Source organism: Cavia porcellus, unplaced genomic scaffold (assembly GCF_034190915.1).
Source record: "Cavia porcellus strain 051 isolate PalLab524CR breed Dunkin Hartley unplaced genomic scaffold, mCavPor4.1 scaffold_3, whole genome shotgun sequence".
Lineage (NCBI taxonomy): Eukaryota > Metazoa > Chordata > Mammalia > Rodentia > Caviidae > Cavia > Cavia porcellus.
In genome coordinates, this window is record NW_026947486.1 from 21,161,530 (window position 1) to 21,180,036 (window position 18,507).

An 18,507-nucleotide genomic window follows, 5' to 3' on the forward strand; every position below is an offset into this window, starting at 1 on the left:
CTTTCCCTGCTTTTTTTTTCTTTTCTCCTTAAATAAAATTAAAAAAAAAAGAAATTAAAAAAAAAGAAAAAGACAAGTAGGAATGGAAAAAGGGTGAGAAACAGTCTAGGTCCTTGTATTTACTAATTTACTTTCCTTGGTATGCCAAGAGATGATTTTACCAAGGACTTATATTATTTTTCTAATTTTTAAAAGTAAACATCCAGGAAAGAAAACTATTTTTATATATTGTTATGAAAATGTGTCCATATCACCAACTGGAAGCTGGATTTATTTTTCTTGTGAACTAACAATAAACAATGAAAACTGAAGCCTCAGGTCCAGTAAGTGGCTGTTCTGATGAGAATTCTCATCCTTCACAGGACAGCTATATGACTCATACAGGCACAGGCACTGTTTTTTCACAAAATCTACCATAGCAACCAGCATGGTCCTTTTAAAACAAATCATATCGCATCAGTTTTCTGATTTGATAGTCTTTGATGACTTCCTATTATATCCAGAGCCAACTCAACCCCTTCCCTTGGTCTCTGAGGCTTTCTGTGACCCTCATTTGGTGTATTTTACTAACCTCATTTTATGCATTGAATTGTGCTCTCTAAAAGTTTATATTGAAGTCCTAACTCCCAATATCTCAAAAAAAAGACCTGATTTGGAAACAGGATTGTTACAGGAATAACTGAATTGGAATCAGATCATATTGGAGAAGGTGGGCCCCTAATATTTTAAAAAGAATAAAACAAAAGAGAACAGAACAAAGCAAATCATAACAGAACAATGCAAGCAACACATCACTTCACAACCAGACAACTGGACGTCAACATTAGCTACCCAAATGTCTCTTTTACTCAAAATAGTTGAACATACCTTCACCCACATTAATATCAAGCATAACAATATGATATAAAACTAGTCAAAAGAATGAAAGCATTACAGGTCTTCAAAACCAAATAACAGGAAATGAACAATGGCTACTATAATATCTCATTTTCCTCAAAAAATTTGTCTATACCATCACACATAATAAAATCAAATAAACCACAACAGGATAGAACCAATCAAAATAGAAGAACAAAATCATGATACGACTTCAAAACAAGATGATAGTAAATCAGCAATGGCTATCATAATGTTTTCTTTTCTTCAAAATAGCTAGCCATACCATTGCACATAATAAAATCAAACAAAACAGAATAAAACAAATCAAAAGCATTATAAGACTTCAAAGCAATATAACAGGAGGCCATGATTACCATAATATATCCCATTATACTCAAAGTAGCTGCCCCTACCATCTGACAGCATAGAATCTAACAAAACAAGACAAAACAAAGCCAAACCTAACAAAATTGTGTAAACAATGCAAGAGTTCAAGATAAGACAATAAGAAATTAACAGTGGTTTCCACCTTTCCCTCCCAGATGTTTCCTCTCCTTTGTTCTTACATTGACTATTTTGATTTTGGATCCCATTAAGTCCTTCTGCTTCTTATGCTAGGGTTCACATGTACGAGTTGGAACCATTTTGGCCATGAACATGATCTCCAGTTGCATCCATTTACCTATAGAAGCCTTGATATTATTCTACTTTATAGCTGGGTAGTTTTTCACTGCATGAAAATACCATTTCTTTCTTATCCATTCTGAGGTTGATGGGCAAGTTAATCTTGCTTTTTTTTTGGTCTCCTGTCACATGAAATAATTGTTTTCTCTCCTTTGATGTTCAGTCTATGAATTTCCTTTCCAGTTAAGTGTGTTTCTTGGGTACAGTGTATTGATGAGTCTTGTTTCTTGATCCACTTACTCTCCCTGTGCTTCTCTTTATTGCTGACCGGAGGCCATCTACATTAATGGTTACAGCCAGCATACACTGGTTTGTCTCTGCCCTGCTATCGTTCTGTTGTTGGCCCTCCACTTTTCCCCTTCATTCAGTTGCCTGTCTTGCTTGGTGCTCTTCCTTTGCTGCTGCTCCTGGAACCATGGTCAACTTTATCTCTCTCTAGAATATCCTTTAGCCCTCTCTGTAGCATTGGTTTAGTACTCATGAATTTCTTCAGTTGTTCTTTATATCAAGGAAGTATTTTATTTTTCCATCCATTTTGAAAGAGAGTTTTGTAGGGTAGATCAATCTGGGTTGAAAGTTGTTTTCTTTCATGGTTTAAAACACTTCACTCCGAACTCTTTTTGACTTGATGATTTGTGTTGATAAGTCTGCTGTGACTCTAATCGGTTTTCCTTTATAAGTGATTTGTATCTTTTCTCTAACAGCTTTTAATAGTCTGTTCTTGTGCTGAATTTCTAAGATCTTGATCTATATGTCTGGGTGTAGATTTACTTTGGTTATGGATAGTTGGAGTCCTATATGCCTCCCTTATCTGCATGCCAGATCCATTTCCCATGTTTGGGAAGTTTTCTTCTATTACTTCTGAATATCCTTTTAATTTCATTTGGGTTGACCCCTGCTTCTTCACCAACACCTATCACTCTTAAGTTATGCTTCTCTGCATCATCTTGTAGCCATTGGGTTGTTATTTCTTGATTCCATGTTATTTTTAAGGGGCCTTTCCTTACTGATCACTAGCTGTAATTCTGTCTTCAAGGTTTGAAAGTCTATCTTCAGTCTCTTTCGAGTGGTTTTACCAGCTTTCAATTGAGTTTTTAATTTCCTGGATCCCTCTCTGAATCTATTTCATGCATTGTAATTCCTTTCTACATTCATCCAGGTTTCCATCATTTTCCTATGCTCCTCTTTATTGTCTCTGTCTTCTTTGGACGTGGTAAACAATTCTTTCAGGATATTTGTGATTTCTTCCTTTATGTGAGACATTATTTCTGATTTGACTGTTTTTACAATCTCATAAAGTTGTTTCCTTATTTTAGTTGCTCTCCTCTCAGAGATGTTAGGTCTGTGACTTCTGTTTTCTTCCATGATGGTACCTCCCAGACTCCTTCTGTGTGGGCTAGAGGTCTGAGTTTGCCTTTTGCTCCTTTGTCTTGACATTCTCCTAGGTTCCTCCCAACAAACTGGTTTTGGGGCCCCAGGCACTTCCCATGTTGGCTGCCCCTAGGCAGTGTAAGGAGATGAGACAGGCACCTGGATTCCTTTAATTCCAGATTTACAGGGAGATAGCAGGAGGTGGAGCAGGTTTCTCTAGAACTATGCAGCTACACTGTGGCTTTGCTGATGATCAGGGGTGCATGGAGGTGAGGCTGCTTCTCTCGGCCTGTGTGTCTACACTGGGACTCCCATGATCGTGGCAGACACACAGGAGTGTGTTTGTCTGATTTTGCTAGTGGGTGATGGCTGTCTGAGGAAACCAAGGGCCTCCAATGTTGGCCTACTGATGCACAGGGCTTACCTGGCTGTGTGTCCCTGCTCCTTCTGGTTGCCTGCAGGAAGGAGCCTTCTGGTGGCAGCTCTCTGAGGGTGAAGGTGGATCTGCTTGTTCTCTCTGCACATGCTGGCCACCTGCAGCACATGGCCTTTTGATGGTGGTGCACAGCAGGCAGAGGTGGATCTGTCTGTCTCCGTTGACCCGCACTGGGCACACAGAGGAGATCTTCTGGCAGCAGTGTCTGGCAGGTAGAGGCCCATCTCCTGGTTCTCTCAGACCACATTAGGCACAAAGAGAAAAGATGGGCCCCTAATATAATATAAGCATTGTCCTCATAAGAAGGACAACTTTGGTTGGGTGTACTAGCACACTCCTTGAATTCCAGTATTTTGGAAGGCAAAGGCAGGAGGAGCTGAAGTTCAAGCTGAGCCTAGGCAAATTAACAAGACCTTGTCTTAAAAAAAAACTGAAAAGGGGCTAGGGATATAGCTCAGTATGAAAGCCCTATGTTCGATCTCCAATACTGTGAAAAAAGATTCATGTTTAGGGCAGGGGTACCCCTCAGTGGTACAGTACTTATCTAGCATGCATGCTACCCTGGGTTTTATCCACAGTACCACAAAAAACTGCAGGAGATTTGGATGCAGACACACACAGGGAAGATTCATGTGAAGATGAAGCAGAAAGTGGGGTGATTCTTCTATTACAAGAAAAGAGATACCAATGATTGCCAGAGAAACACCAGAAGTAGATGCAGGGGTATCATGTAATCAACACTTTCCCACAGATTTCAGAAGGACCCATGCTGATATCTCGATTTTGATAAGCTATACCTGTAGCCTTCAATGATCTTTTTACAGTAATCTCCAGAACTGTGAAATAATACATTTCTGTCGATAAGCTCTCCATTTGTGGTACATTGTCAAGGCAGTACAGACCAATGAATGAATACACCTCATCTCTTACCATTTAACCCCTTTTCTTTTTCTTTCTTTTTTTTTTTTTGTCTTTTTCCTTTTGTGCACCCTTCGATAGCTCAGCTGGTAGAGCGGAGGACTTTTTCCTTTTTTATAGGTACCAGGGATCGAACTCACGACTGCCTGCTTGCAAGGCAGGCGCTTATGCCGCTGAGCTAAATCCCCAGCCCCTTAACCCATTTTCTCACTTGCTCCTAGCATATGACCTTTTTGTCAGTTCCTTACAAATGCAGCCAATTTATTTCTGCCTGAGGATCACTTTATGGTACTCAGTAGATGCTCAAAAATGACATTTCCTTTTCTACTTTACTCTAGTGAAATAACTGGGGCCCCTATGCTGACAGCTATTTGCTTCTTTGGGGGAGAGATTAGAAATTCACAGGACAGGAATAGAAATATTTGTAATTAAGCCTGAAAGTGAGCCCCTCTAGGTGACCTCAGTCTTCCTAACAGGAACTATTCATATTTTTAAAATTTTATTTAAAAAAAGACTAAACAAAACAGAAAATAGGTAGAAATAATACATATATTCAGAGAAAAAAAACAGTAAGAAATCACTAGTTGATGTTTACATATTGTCGTTTTACAAATAGTTGTTCAAGGTACAAGAATGGAACATGTAAAGTGGGAATTTGAACAGTGAGACTGCAAACAGTTCCGTTCAACTGCCCAACAAAAACTTAGTAACATAGTTGTCAATTCTATACACTTAAACATACATGCAGTTATCCATATCTTCATTTATGTTTAGATTAAATAAAGCAGGTTAAAATCATTCTGAACAAAGAATAATAAATAGTATTGCTAGATTTCACATCATGAAACTCCGTGATCAGCACTGGGTACTGTAGTGTCTTTTTTTTTTAAATTTAATTTAAAGAAAGACTAAACAAAACAGAAAATGGGTAAAAATAATACATAATTTCAAAGAAAAAAATAAATAGTATGAAATCACTAATTGATGATTACAGATTGTCTTCTTATAGTTATTCAAGATACTAAAGTGGAGCATTATAAAGTGGGGATTCAAACAGTGAGACTGCACCCAGTTCTGTTCAACAATCCAGCAAAAAACTTAGAAATATGCTTATCAATTCTATACACTTAAACATACATGCAGTTATCCATATCATCAATTATGTTGAGATTGAGTAAACCCAACCAGGCTAATATCACACTGAACAAAGAATAATACTATTGCTGGGTTTCACATTATGACCTGCCAGAATCAGCACTGGGTATTTTAGTGTCTCTTTTTCTTCAAAGTGTCTGTTCATTTCATCATGTGTCATAAGATCAGTTCTCATAAACCATTTATAGATTCGACATATACATGAGTCTTAACATGTATTTCTATCCTTTCTGTATTAGAGGGACAAACAAAACAAAGCAAGACAAAACAAAACATATTCCTATAAACACATGAAATGAAATAAACATGTAAGACCATTGTACAAAGAGTTCTACCATGGTTCCTGTGTCGTCTCTTGTTTTCTCCAATAGAATTGACTATCATCAGACATAGTGTAATTGAATATATCAGTACATAACAGTATTAATAAAAACACAACTTTGCATATAATATAGAACTTCAAAAACAGGCAGTTATCAAACTAGAATGTGTATTGTATCATCTTCAGTGTAGTTGCCTATACTCTCAGACTTGATACTATCAATCATATCAGTTTTGATATGGTTTCTTTTCTGCCTCATTTCTGTTACACTCTTTTTTTGCCATCAGTTGTCTGCTTATCTTCTTCATTTTATTTTCTGCTCCATTCATTGAGGCCTCTCCACCACTGTTTCTGGAATCCTAGTACTTTTCTCTCTCTCTAGAATGCCCTGTAGTATTCTCTGTAGAGTTGGATTGGTGGTTGCGAATTTCCCAACTTCCTCTTTGTCTTGGAAGCATCTTGTTTCTCCATTAATTTCTAAAGACAGTTTATCAGGGTATATCAATCTGGGGTGGAGGTTATTTTCTTTCAGGGCTTGGAATATTTCACTCCAAGATCTTCTTGACTTGATGGTTTGTGTAGAGAAGTCTGCTAAATACTAATGGGCCTTTATAGGTGATCTGTTTCTTATATCTAACAGCTTTTAATATTCTGTTCTTATATTGAATTTCTGGGATCTTGATTATTATATGCCTGGGAGTAGCTCTGTTTTGGTTGTAGGTGTCTGGAGTTCTGTATACCTCATAGATCTGAATATCATTTCCTTTTCCTATGTTTGGGAAGTTTTCCTTAATTATTTCTGTGAATAACCTTTGTAGTTCCTTTGTTTGTACCCCAGCTTCTTCATTCACATTCTTTATTCTCAAGTTACAGATCCTTTTGTCATATTCTAGCCTTTGTATTGTTACTGCTTGTATCCTTGTTATTGTTTAAAATTTTCCCTTTCATTCTCCTTAGTTTCTTTCAGGCTGATTTGCCATCTTTCCATAGAGATTTTAATTTCCTGGTGATCTCTTTGAATCTGCTTTATGTATTCTATTTTTTTTATACTCTTCATCAAATGGTTCTCTCCTTTGAGTTCCTCCCTTCTTCCATCTGTGTCTGCTTGAGGGGTGCTTAGTATCTCTTTTATTAATTTTCTTATATTTTGCATTATTTGGCTAAATATTTCACTTTTGAACTCGTCTATGAGGTCCCGAATATATGTCTTTATGTCCACTGGTGCTGTGTCTGATATTGCATGTTTGCTATTCTCATTCTCCTTTGTCCTGTCCTGGGTCAATGTTCTCAGCATTGGGACCTGGGGACTTTTTGTTGTTGCTTCCTCTTCCCATTTTTTTTTGCTTCTTCCAGAAGGCCCCAGTTTCTTTCTTTGTTGGTTACAATTCTTCTGAAGTGCGCTGGTTAGAGGACCCTTCACTCTGCTGTGTGCTAGTGAGTTGCAGACAGGGACAGCGTATGCTGGCCCCTCCCCTCTGGGTCAGTCAAGCTGCTGTGGCCTGCACTACTGCATTACTTTGCACAGCCTCCCCCGCAGGTTGGCTGCGGTGGTGGTGGCAGGGCCGCGGGCAGCTGGTGGGCGCTGAGTTGCTCCTGGGCCCGTGGCAACAGGTCTCACTGGAGGCCTGGAGGCACTGGAGATGACAGCTAGAGTGCAGCCGTGCGGGGATCGGTCAAGCTGCTGTGGCCTGCACTGTCAGTCAAACTTCTGAAGTTTCACTGGATTAGTGTGGTTCAGGAGCTATTCATATTGAGGAGCTACTTGTTGAAATAAATATCCAAAGTACATCTTTTCAAGCCTGTCTTAGTTTTTTGTTGTTATAACAAAATACTCAGGACTGGCTAATTTAGAAAGGAGAGTTTATTTTAGCTTGTGGTGCTGGAGGCTGGGAAGCCATGGTAACTTGTGAGGGTATCTTTTTTCTTTCATTTTTTTGAGACAGAGTCTCACTGTATAGTTCATGCTGGTCTTGAATTCACAGTGATTCTCCTGCCTCATCCTCCCAAGTCTTTATTTTTATGGTGCTTGTTATCCAGTAGATGTCTTTTGTTCACATGCTTGCATGCCTTTAGCAAATATTTATTGGGCATGGCAAAGGATTTTTGCTCCTGAGAGTATAAGGGCTTAGGAACCATCTCAAAAATTTAAAAATGTCTCTATATTGAGGGCTTACTTTTTTATATTTTACAGAGAAAAAATAAAAATGACAATGAAAATATAATAGAATTTGAAAACAGGCTAATAGGAGAGTAACAAGAATTACTCTCAATTAACAATTGCATATTGTTATCTTCATAGTAGTTACTCAGAGTATAAGATGGCACAAAGCACTGTCCAAACAATATAACTCAAATGTTTCAATAAACGAAGAGAAACTGGCTATATAACTATCTTGTGTGTGTGTGTGTGTGTGTGTGTGTGTGTGTGTATATATTCATTTTTCCCTTACTTCCTTTCCTCTTTCCACTATCACGGTTTTCCTCTTTTCTTTTGAATAATTTCTTCCCAATTCACAATATCTATTATACATTTTACATAACCACCAGGTTACATGGTAAGAAACCACCAAACCATTTTACATTGTAGTGCTATAATTTTTCATTTCCAATGGAAATATCTGAGACTTCCAGTGGTCACATATTCTGGTCAGAATTCCATGTTGTCAATATTTTTTTTATGTTAGCCATCCTAAAAAGTATGTAGTGATATCTCATTGTACTTTTAATTTGCATTTTATAAATGGTTAGTGGTGTTGATGACCTTTTCATGTATTTTTAGATTCTTATCTCCTTTGATGAAGTGTCTAAGTCTTTTGCCAATTTTCTAATTGCATTGTTGTCTTCCTGTTGAATTTAAAGTGTCCTTTCTATATTTTGTCTTTTGTCAGATCGTGAATTTGTAAGCATTTTCTAATTGATGTCTTATCTTGATATTCTCTTAATATTTTTCACAGAATGATAGCTTTACATTTTGAAAATGTTTAATCTATCCATTTTTAATGGAGATCAGAAATATGTAGCACAAGATTTTTCAAGTGTTGTAAGTGAAAACCTGTCAATTCAGAATTCTTTATTTATTAAAAATATCCTGCAGGCCAGGTGTCATGGTGCACACCTGTAAACCCAGCACTTGAGTGGCTGAGGCAAAAATATTTTTCTGAGTTCAAGGCTGGCCTGGAGTACATTGCAAGTCCCTGCTCAAAACAAAACAAAACAATCCTGCAGGACTAAAGGTGAATAAAAACATTCTCAGATGAAACAAAATTTTAACATGATTCCTCACTATCAGATCTATTATAAGAGAATAACCAAGAAGTTCTTCATACAGAAAAGAAATGACAATGAAAATTGAAAAATTGAAATTACCAGAAATAAAGAAAAAAAAAGAAAAGAAAAAACACCAGAATGGGTGAAGATATGTGTAAATATAAGACTAGATATCTCAGCTAGGCATGGTGGTGCATGTCTATAATCCTAGCACCTGGGAGGCTGAGGCACGATGATTAACAAGCGTCTGAGGTCAGCCTGGACTGCATAGTGAGTTCAAAGCCAGCCTGAACTACATAGTGAGAGCCTTCCCCAATTCCCAGGAAAAAAGAATTTTAAAAATTATGTTAGATTATGGAGAGAAAAAGTACATTATATTTTGTGATTCATAATATATTCAAAGAAAATATGAATAAATTACAAAGTAGATGCATAAAAGAACCTCAATAAGCTTCCATTTCACTTGAGTTACTTTTACAGTGATGGGATATATTGTTTATATATGTTGCAACCATAGAGCAATGAATAAAAAACAAAGAAACAAAAAACAAAACAATAAAAAAACCAAAAACTATATAAAGATAACATTTCCAGCTACTATTATAACTTTACTTCTGGTTACAGATAACCATCACATGCCGTAGGCCTTTGACATCTGCTTCCACAAGCAAACTATCAGGATCAGAGGCCATATTTATGTATTTCCTAATACATATAAAATCTGTGTGAACCTGGATCAGGGTTTTCATAAGGTTCATGTCTTTCTTGTGTGGCATGTATGAAAGTTTTGATGGCTGTGCCTCTAATGCTGTATTTTGGATAACCTTTGGGGTTTGTACTACACGTATGTGTACAGCACAGTGATTCTGAGTAATGTATATGTTACATTATGTAGGAGTCATAAAACAGCTCTACAGAGCTGAACAACCATTGCAGAACTATCTCATCACAACTCAAATACCTTGTTCAGTTGATCAATATTTTATATTTCATTTAGAGTTTACAGAACTACTCTTTGAGTATTTGCAAAATAGATTTGTTCTTTATAATAAAAAATAAAGCTCAAGGAAGTGCAAAAAAAATAAGATGTAGTATATACATGTACCAACTTCCCACTGGAAATGTTAGCAGTGTGCACCAACACATGTACAAATAAACTAAAATAATTTTTAAAAACTCTTTAAAGGTGGAAGGAGGCAGGGGGAGGTAAAGGGGGATGGGGATAAAATAAGAATTAAGGTGTGTTATGCACATGTACCAAGCAACTCCCCACAAGGAGTGTAATCATGATGTGCTACAAACATGCACTAACAAAAATAAAAAAATAAAGAAAAAAGTAAAATTAAAATAAAAATAAATATCAAGTATAAAAATATCAGAACAAGTTAAGAAGAAATCAGTATCCTAATACTGACTGAATGCCTCCTAAATGCGAAATGTTGGACATATATTACCCTTAGTGTAGATGTATGACAATCTTTGAAGCATGGTATTTTCTCCTTTTTCCCCCTTCTTTTCTTCTTAACTTTTTGTCTTTTGGGGGGAAATAGTTTCATCTCTGTTTTGTATATGATGATAACTTGAGCTTAGAAATAGAAAGTTTGCTTTCAGTAATACTAGTGCATTCTATGCTCCTTTTACCCTATCACATTCTCTCCCACTGAATGGCCTCCTATAAGGGCATGTGCTAGAGTACTTGAAATTTCCTGGAATGCAGCATATCTTTGTTATGCTTTATGCTTTTGCTCATGTAGTTTCTTTGTTTGGACCATCATCGCAGCCTTTCATTGCCTGGAAAACTCCTGGTCATCCTTTAAGGCCTTTGTATCTCTGTTGTCTAAGTAACCAGTGTGATACAGCATAGCCATTCAGAAAATATTTGTTGATTTTAAACAAGCTAGAATTCAGTGATGTTCATAGGTAGCCTATATCCAGATGCATAAGAGGCAAATAGTTCCTAGAACAGATCAATTTTTTTTGAAGGGGACTGTGGCCACTCAATCTGGAATACCCTAGGCAGCACCTAAATTTTGTTATCATCATCCAAGGATCTGATCTTTGATTTCTCATTGCTCTTTGTCTTAGTCTGTTTCCTGTTACTATAATGAATATGTGAGACTGGGTAATTTATAAGAGAACAAAGTATATTTAGCTCATGGTTCTGGAGATTGATAAGTCCAAGAGCATAATGATGGCATCTGTATGGTTTCTGGTGGGAGGACTTGTGTTGCTTCAACTCATGGTGGAAAATGGAAAGGCAATCTAGTGTTACCAGTAAGCCAGGTTCTAATACTGTGAGGACCCAGTGACATCTCAATTCTGTGTATCTTTGACAAAAGATTTCAGATAAGACCAGTAGGCTGTCATATGAAGTATAGGTAGACTTTATTTTAAAAATGATATTTTTGTGTGTGTGTGGAGAGAGAGAGAGAGAGAGAGAGAGAGAGAGAGAGCATGAAAGTGGGTACATGCCAAGATGGCAGATGCATTGAATGAGGTCTCATTTTGCATTTATATGATAGACTGGGTCTTTCAAGGAATATCTCCCTTCCTTCAGGTCATTGTTCTTTTACAAGGAAAAGGTAAATTTTTGCCAGCAGAAAGTAAGTGGAAGTACTAGGTCCCTATTTACCCCTCAGTGGATGTTTTCTGCTTAGTTTGTTTTGAGACTGTCAGGTTTTTTTCAGCCTGTTTCCCATGGTCTGGACTTTGTTTGGTCCCTGGACTTTAACAGCATACTCAGAGGATATTATAATATCTTGGGCTAATGTTTGAAACCACAAGCTTGTATGGATTTTATCTATAGCTAATTATTAAGAAAGTGAAGAGAAAAAGGAAAAAAATCTTCACAGCTGTTGCCTAAACTTCTAACTGCATGTATATGTAAGTGTATAAGATAGAAAATGATATCACTGAGTTTTATTGGATCATTGAACAGAACTGTTTGCAGTATCATTATTGGAATGTCCACTTTACAAGCTTTAATTTTGTGACTTGAACAATTATTTCTAAGATGACAATATGTAATCCATTAGCTAGTGATTTCCTACTGTTTATTTTTTTCTGTAAATCTGTATAACTTGTACCCTTTCTCTGTTTTTTTCTCCTTAAATAAAATTTTAAAAAAAGGAAAAAAATCATATCTTTGCTTTTTAAGTTGCCCCAGCCACGAATTTCAGTCCTGCTAATGTCTAACTTTGTGCCTAACACTAGTGCATGTGGAAGAGACAACATATACGGAGTTTACAGTAACTGATTCTCATGAAACAAACATAATCCCATGAAAAAGGCATTAATTCCTATTAATGATTTTTTTTGGTGGTATTCAGGATTAGACTCAGGCCTTTAGCTTCACAGTGAGCTACATCCCCATTCCTTTTTTTTGTGATAGGTTATCACCTAGTTGCTAAATTTCACAGACTGGATTGAGCTTGTAATCGTCCTGCTTCAGCCTCCCTTAATACCTTGGATTACAGGCATGAGCCATTATGCCTGGTCTCTTTTTTAAAGGTCCTTCCATTTTTTAAAATTGTTATATTGGATACTAAATTTCAACATGAGTTTTAAGGAAGAAAAGCCATTTTCAAACAAACTGTGGCACCCACCCCAAATACATTTTCAGTACACCCATAAATTATTACACTGTTGGTGACTGACTATCATTAACATCTGACAGGATATTTAAATCAGAATAATCATTGGTTGTGACACAGTTGTGAAGATCCCTTTGTAGTTATTACACCGTTTGTTGCTCTTTGCATAGCCTATGCCAATCTAGAATCAAACTACTTGGGAAGCAAAATCAGAAGATTGTATGATGAGTGTAGAGTCAAAAGAAACAGGAATCATTTGGAAAGGCTGTGTCATTTGCACTCTGCAGTAACCAGCACACTAATTGGAATCTGTGTTCTGTATCCTAGCACTGATAACCACCAATCTGATTTTGCCTTTTAAAACCCTTATTTTTCTCTAATGGCCACTAATCTTCCTTTGATATGTTACCATTATTGCTTATCTGTAATCTAGTTTCTGTTCCCAGTAGTCCAGAAAGGTATATCAATTTGTCAGGGAAAGGCAAGTCCCCAAACAGATTTGGATGTACTCATTAATTCATAGCATTTGGCTGGTCTTTCAATAGACTATTTTAGTCACCATGAGATAATCTTATGACAGACTGATATTTTTAGTTTAATTACTTTACAAATTGATGTCTTCCTGTGACAATTTTAGGGAATCCCTTAGGCTCTTATCTAGAAGTCAGAAGATACTCTTCTACTCTCACTGGCAACATCATCATTTAAAATTATTTGATGGGCACCTGTTGTGTATCACAGCAGTAGAACACTTGCCTAACGCATGCAAGGTTCTGGCTTCTGTTCTCAGTGCTGGGGGGAAATGTCAACTAAAATTGTTGAATGAGTACCTGTGACAAAGAGTGATGGTTGATTTCCCATATCTACTCTCTCCTTCTCTCTCACAATAATATAATACCCAGGACTTCATGGACGCATGGCTGCCCAGAATAAAGACATTTTTTAGCCTCCCTCATAGCTAGGTATGGCCATGTGACACACATAGAAGGAAAGGTAAATTTTTGCCAGCAGAAAGTAAGTGGAAGTGCTATGAGCCATTGATGAGTTGTTTCCTTAAAGGGAAAGGACATACCCACCCTGTTCCATTTCATCTCTCTTATTGTCTGGAGTAAAGATAAGGTGAATCAATGTGATCATAAACATGACACTAATTAAGCAGATGATAATGCAGTGAGAAGTATCCTGCATCCCTGACAACTTTGAAGAGTAAAGCCACCAATGCAGTCCTTACTTTTATCTGCAAGAAAAAGGAACTGTCTTGCTTAAACTACCATTGTTTTAGATCTTTCTGTTGCAAAAGCTAAAACAATACCCTATCTAATGCTGCACATGAAGGGTCTGTTTCTGCATATGATTGATTTTATTCATTTTAGTCATGAAGTTAATTTTAAGTTTAGATGGGATATTAGATCAAGAAATATTTATTGAGTACCTGCCTGTGCTAGATAATATGCTATGAGAGCATGTTGTTTCTCTTCATGCACTATTAACATCAGATTTACAGATTTGTCACAAAGATTAGAAATAAGTGACTAAAGATAATGTACAAGAAAAAAGATAATGTACATGAAAGTGCCTAAAGCAATGGCAGGCACATAAAACAATTACCTAATAAATGGTTTATGCTAAAACCCACACTGACATTTGCTGCTTTTGATTTACTAATACAAGCAAGTACCCTGAAAAGATTATCTAACCTTCCTTGTTATTAGTTTAGCTCTGAATTAAGTACCAGTATCAGTTAGTGGGGTAGGACATCTGTAGATTTGAAAAAAACAATCTCTGGTTAGAAGGTACTTATTTGTATGAGGTATCTGAGCTAAAGTTAGATCCCTGGTGGAATAAATAGGCATCAAAACTAATTCTGGGAATTATATTAAAAAGTGTTCCCCTAGTCCTCCTTCATGCCATCTAATCCTTGAATATGTCTAATAGTACAATTACTAATTGTACAATTGTACTAAATGTACTATTGCATTATTGTACTATTACTGAAAGACTGTACATGAATCATTTCTAGATTACTTAAAATTCCTAAAACAATGTAAATGTCCTACAAATAGTTACTAGGCTGTATTGGTTAGGAATAATGGCAGGATGATGTCTGAATATTCAATACAGATGTGATTTTTAATTTCACATAAAATTGTACACATTTATAGGGTACCATGTGATTTTGTGCTAAACTTCATTTATGACCGTTCTTATTTTGAGACTGGGTCTCACTAATTTGCTAAGTTGCTAGGAATTTGTGATTCTCTTGCCTCAGCCTCCCAGAGTGTTGAGATTATAGGCCAGTTTCACCATGCTCAGCCCATATGATGTTTCAATACATGCATACATTGTGTAATGTTCAAATCAAGGTTAGTCTATCTATTGCCTCAAAAATTTATCAATTTTTTTGGTAAAACCATTCAAAATTCTTTCAGCTAGGTTTCTTGAAATACATAGCACATTTTAATTATTTATTGTCACTCTACTGTGTGATATAATACTGATACCTATTATCTAACTGCAATTTAGTACCTATTGATCAACCTTTCCCATTCTTCCCTCTCCTCTCATCTTACCACTCTCGAGTAACCATTTTCTATTCTCAACGCTTATGAGACTGATATTTCAGATCCTATATTTAAGTGAGATTGTGTGGTACATGTCTTTCTATGCTTGGTTTATTTTACTTACCATAGTGATTCCCATTTCATCCATGTCACTTCAAATAAGATTTCATCTTTTCATCACTGAGCAGTGGTTCGTTGTGTATATACACCACATTTTCTTTACTCATGTCTCACTTAATAGATACATGTTTTTCTTTTCTTCTTGGCTATTGTGAATAGTGCTGCAACAAACATACAAGTACAGATATCCCTCTGGCAGATGCATTTTTTTTGAAGCAGGATCTCATCATGTAGTGTAGGCTGGCCTTGAACTCACGGTGATCCTGCTGCCTTTGCCTCTTGAGTGCTGGGATTACAGGAATATGCTACCACATTCAGCCCAGATGCATCTTTAAGAAATATTTTGGGTCCTTGTTTGAATCTTTGGATGTGGAACCCAAGCATATGGAAGGCCAATTACACATAGCAGAAGACTCTAAACTAAAGAGTGGAAGATACTTCAGTGGATTATAGTACCTTATATTTAGTTGTTAACTTGAAAATAAATTTTGCTTGATTAATATTTAATATATGGATCGACAGTGGCATTTTTAGGATAGGAGGTTAGGGCGTGGCGTAAACTGGCTGGTGTAGTAGGCATGACCTGTTAACCATAAGATCCCAGACACATGCACAGAATACTTCCCAAAGCCCTGTACATGGACTTTTCACAAGAACTAAAGCAGGCTTGCAATAGAATGCCCTAGACCTGACACTAGCCTGAGGCTTGGGATCTCCGTACTGCCTCTCATGACCCAGATGCAGAAGAAATTCTTGTGAGTTTCCTTAAGATTTGGACAATATAAAAGAAAGGTAGCCATGAGGAGCTGGTGTTACTGTAGTTTTCCGTGATAGCCCACACTGTACTTCCCAGACAGAGCGTGTACTTTCATCCTTGCTCTCATTCTCTTTTTCTATTTACTTGGCCCATGCTTGCTCTGCAGAGACAGTTTCTCTCTTACTCTTCACTTTTGCTTTCTCAAACTTTATCACTTCTTTTTGCTAATTTTGTCTAATTCTTTGTTCAAGATGAGAAGAACTTGGAATCTGACTCCAGAAAGAGAGGCCAACAAGTTTGAACTCAATAACGTTTAGTTGATGAGCTGCATTTTAGAAGAAAGCTACCCAATAAAAGAAGTACTACATGCTACATCATGAGGGTAATCACCATGATAAAGAGAACACAGTGGCAAAATTCAATGTGGCCCATCCTTTTTTAATCATCCATTCCTCAGGCTGGCTATCAGGACTCGCCTATTGTATGAAAAACCTGCTCAGTTATCTCAAGAAATCCATGTTCAGGGCTTTGGGAACCATTCTGCACATGTGCTCTGTGATTTTGAAATTAAGAAGCTATGCCTACTACCATAGTGAACTTTGCCATGCTCTAATCTCCTGTCTCACTACGTACAATGACTAGAACTATGCTTGGCACATGGTAGACATTTAATAAATATTTGTTGATTCTGATGTGGTAGATTGATGATAGCTACAAATCTCTTGCTACAATTTCCACTGAGAAGGAACTTTAGTCTCTTTCTCCTTTGAATTTGGGCTGGATTGTTCGATTTGCTTGACCAACAGAATATAGCAAAGTGATGTTCTGGAACTTCTAAAATCTCATCATAACATGACTTGCAGCTTTTTTCTAGACCTTTTGTAACACTCACTCTGGTAGCAGTAACCTACCCTGTAAGAATTTCAAATACTCTAAGACTGCCATGCAGCAGAGTTCACATTCAGGCATCATCATCAGCTTTCTCAGCTGCACCAGGATTCCAGTAGTAAGCCCAATAAGGTCAAATGTAAATAAAACCATTGTAGACCCTCAAAACCCACCCGTCTAACCAGTGAGAGTGACTTCAGTCACACAGGACAGAAAAATCATCTAGTTGAGGCCTACAAGCATTCCTAGCTCTCAAAATTGTGAGAGTTAATAAAATGGTTGCTTTACAACCAGCTCTGAAGTAGCTTTTACCCAGCTGTAGATAATTGGAACCATCGGGGAATATTAATCATCTTTCTCAGGAGATTTGCCTGGGTCCCTGAGGAAGAAATTAACCTTTCTGAACACCCTACTAGGTGTCAGACCTTTGAAGGAGAACAAGACAATTATGACAGGATAAGCTTGTATCTAGCATCCCTCATATCAGAATCAGAGGACATGAGATGGTAGAAGGAGGAGACTGTCTTTACTGGGCAGCTTGACAACATTCTCAGGCCACTCAGTCCCAGGAGACACATAGTTCTTAAGATGTGCCATAGATGTGCCAGCTTAAGGCACATCTGGCTAGGGGATGGAAGACTCCAGCACACTCTTGGGCAAATATAAGTATTTTGACTGCTCAGGACCTTCAAGTGCTTGTATCTTTAACAACTAAATACAAAAAGCACAGGACATAACGTTCCAGGTGGTAGGAAGCTGAGTCTTAAATGGGACAGCGGTGTGTCTCTAATCTTAGCCCAAAGAAAGAAGCCTGAAGACGAAGGCAAGGCTCACACACCTATAGTAGCTCCGATCAGACCTTTCACTTACAGGTATAAAAGTGCTCAAGTGGAAAGTCCCAGCTGAGCTATTAACATGCTATAGAGACTTCTTCAAGACATTTCATACTTTTAGGCTTCAATCTTCTCACATGCAAAGGAGAGATGTCTCTCAGCAGTAGCAAGCATGTTAGAAGTGCTAGTAGTTTAAGCCCCAAGGGAGCAAGATCAATAAAATAAATAAATAAATGAAGTTTCTAGAATGCAAAAGTGACTTCATCAAAGGTGCAATGGTAGTTTCTGAGTACTGCTTGTTTAGGGTCCACAAGTCCTAGATGCTTCATCCATCTTCTCTCTATCTTCACTGTCTGTCCCTGTTATAAAAATAAATATCTGTGGAGATGTCAAGGCATCAAGTGGAAGCCCCAAGACTGCAAATGTGTCATGTCTTATTCTCAAGTATGTCTCCACAGTGTCACCTCTCCACTTCTCATTCCTTTTTATGCATAACTTTACTTGTATTTTCTTAGATAAATCTTTCTCATTGGGACTCTCAGTGACAATGAGGTCATTTGAATTTTGTAACTCTTACACATGGATTAATACTCTCTTCTATTTCTGGATATCACAATATCAATATTTTGCTGCTTAGCATCTCTCTGAAGAGAGTATCGATAATACAAGGGGTATAATTTTCACTCATTTTATTTATGTGTTAGTATGTGTAACTATAATACA

At 37.1% G+C, this 18,507-nt stretch overlaps 1 pseudogene; it reads right to left on the bottom strand.

Annotated features, from left to right (window-relative positions):
* Positions 1–7,269: 7,269 nt before the first annotated feature.
* LOC134475530 (casein kinase I-like) overlaps positions 7,270–18,507 on the bottom strand; it is a 34,275-nt pseudogene continuing 23,037 nt past the window's right edge.